This window comes from Gastrolobium bilobum, unplaced genomic scaffold, assembly GCF_033153095.1.
Source record: "Gastrolobium bilobum isolate Gb01-03AN ecotype WA unplaced genomic scaffold, APGP_CSIRO_Gbil_v1 utg211162, whole genome shotgun sequence".
Lineage (NCBI taxonomy): Eukaryota > Viridiplantae > Streptophyta > Magnoliopsida > Fabales > Fabaceae > Gastrolobium > Gastrolobium bilobum.
The window spans coordinates 1-2887 of record NW_026898434.1 but is presented as its reverse complement, the minus strand read 5'-3'; the positions used below and the strand labels follow the sequence as shown (position 1 = coordinate 2887).

Below are 2887 nucleotides of genomic sequence, written 5' to 3'. Positions count from 1 at the left end.
CCTCCACTGTACTCCCACGCCATTAGCGCCAAGTTCATGCTAATGGTGCCAACTCCATGTTAAAGACCACGCCAGACGCGCCACCAAGTGAAGGAGCCACGGCCATTTCACGCTAAAAGCGTGCTGTCCACGCGGTTCGCGCCAAGAACCTTACCTCTCCAATTATCGCCCGCTCGAATCGCGCGGGCGTCGTGATTTTAGTATCCGATTGCAAATTTGGACAGAAACAGAAAGAAAAATAAAATCTCTCGGGAGATTTTGACCTGATTGAATTGTCGGTTATAAAAAGGGAGTCATAAACCTAAAGAAAGAACTTTTGCACAGAGAGAGATTGATGGAGGAAGAACGCAGAGCAAGCTTCTTCTCCAATTTTTTGGTTTTTATTTATTTATGAATTCTTTTCAATACTTTAAATTGTCAGACATGAATATGTCTGGCTAGTCTTTTTATTATTGTGATAAGGGTCACAACCCTTGATGTGAACCCCTTGTAGTTTAGTTAATTTTTATATTTAATTATTTCAATTGTATTTATTTTATCCTTCTCTTCATCTATAATTCTTCTAGAATTGATCACTCTATTAGGATTGCGAGGGTTAGGGTTTTCAATAGGAATATTGAGACTCTAGTTCCTGAGAAAGGGTAAAATAACAGTTTATGTACGCACTAGGGATAGGCTACATGAATTGCAAACGTGGAAAATTCACTGGTTTAAAGGATTAACTTGAAAAAGGATTTCTAAGGGATTAGGATTCTAATAGGGTTAATAAAGTTAAGATCACTAAGGAATTAGGGCTTAACTAATTAATTGATAGATGGTGAACTGTTTGATCAATGGGTAATTAAATGTAAACATTAATTAATATTACAAGGTGGGGATCAGAAAGGTGTTGACGTCCTTTACTACAATAGCTTTTTAAATATTGTTCTCAACCTTAATCTTTTATTCTCAAGTTTTCAAATCATCTTTTGAATTGTTCACAAGTTTTGAATAGTTCTTAATTTTTACAATCACAAACATTCTCAAATCAACTTTTATTCGTCCAACAAGAAAGGAATAGTTAAAATAATTTCGGTACCTCAATCCTCGTGGAGACGATCTCTACTTACCCTTTTATTACTTGGTACGATCGGTGCACTTGCCGATTTTACGCAACAAGTTTTTGGCGCCGTTGCCAGGGATTGACTATGCCAATTTTATTAGTAACTTTTGAATTTCTTGATTGGATATTGTTTTGTTACTGATCTTTTTTCTATAGTTTGTGCGAGGTAAAGTAGATCGAGATTCTTTACAGTTTGATCCAGAAATCGAGAAAACTGCAAAGGAAACTCAGAAACGAGCCAAGAAGAGAAAGCAAGAAGAATCTGCAAGTTCCAAGCCATACAAAGAACAAGTTATTGCTGCTAATAATCAACCTCCGCCTCCACCTCCTGCAACTGAGTTGATGGAGTCAATTCTTGCTCCTATGTTCACAAGGCCGAACTCTAGTGTTGTCCGGCCACACATAGAGGCCAATAATTTTGATATCAACCCGTCTCTGATTAACTTGGTGGAGAAGAACCCTTTCGGTGGAGAGGATTAAGAATATCCTCGCGACTTCATGGATAGATTTCTGAGAATCTTTGACACCACTAAGCATCATGGAGTGTCTGATGATGCAATCAGACTCAGGTTGTTTCCTTTTGCTGTGACCGGAAAAACCCTCAGATGGCTAGATCGACAAGCTCCTAACAGTATCCGAACATGGGATGAACTAGCCGCTAAGTTCTTTGCTGAGCATTTTTCTCAAGAAAAGTACAATAAGTTGGTGAAGGAAATCACCAACTTCATTCAGCAACCGGGAGAGACACTCTGTGCAGCCTGGGCTAGATTCCAGGAGTTGATCAGAAGATGCCCTCAATATGACTTCCCTGATGACAAGAAGGTCAGAGTCTTCTACTATGGGATGACACCCGACTCCAGGATGGTTGTCAACGGTGCAGCCGGTGGAACCATAGGAAGGAAGACAACAGCTGAAACTCTAGAACTGATTGATTACATGGCGAGAACCGATAATGCTTCAATGGAAGTTCAGCCAGTTCAACCCAAGAGGGGAATCTTACAACTGGGGAACAATGATGCGTCACTAGCTGAGCAAAAAGTTATCTCTCAACAGCTAGCCAGTCTGAATGCCAAGCTCGACAAGATGCAGATCTCAACATCTAAAGTTAATGTATTTAACTGTGAGTACTGCAAGGAGTCGCATTATACTAATGAGTGCCCTACATTCAATTAAGCTGAACCATTCTAGGTCAATGGAATTTGGTATGATCCAAGGCCACCACAAAATACCCAAAGTTACCAGAGAAATCCGAATGGCGGCCAAGGGAAAAACTTTCAGAGGAGAAATCAAGGTGGAGGTATGGATTACAACTCCAACAATTATCTGCAACCTCCTCCTCCTCCACATAAAGAGCCATCCGAATTGGAGAAAGCGATGATACAGCTTTCCAAGATCACTAATGATCATATAAATGAGACAAGAGCCTACCACAAGAATCAAGATGCATCCATCAGAAACTTGGAGACTCAAATAGGCCAACTTTCAAGATAACTTGCTGAGAGGAGTCAAGGAACAATCCCTAGTGATACCATTGTGAATCCAAGGGAGCACTGCAATGCCATCACTACTAAAAGTGAGGAGCTAGAAAAAGAGGAAGTTGAAGCTTCTACAGGCAAGAATGAGCACACTCAAGAAGGCAAAGAAAAAGCAAAAGAGCAACCTCCTGCAGTTCAAAAGAAGCAATGAGATTTCTCACATTTTGAGAAACTTCCATATCCAGTGAGGCCCAAGCAAAATGAGCAAAGGAAGCAATTTTCTAAATTTTTAGTTATTTTTAAGAAATTA

General features: G+C 39.9%; 1 non-coding gene across 1 annotated transcript; it reads right to left on the bottom strand.

Moving 5' to 3' along the window:
* Window positions 1-1801: 1801 nt before the first annotated feature.
* Window positions 1802-1908, bottom strand: LOC133316314 (small nucleolar RNA R71). The gene has a single exon (XR_009752183.1). It is a non-coding gene; the product is annotated as a small nucleolar RNA R71 (small nucleolar RNA).
* Between the last annotated feature and the right edge of the window lie 979 nt (window positions 1909-2887).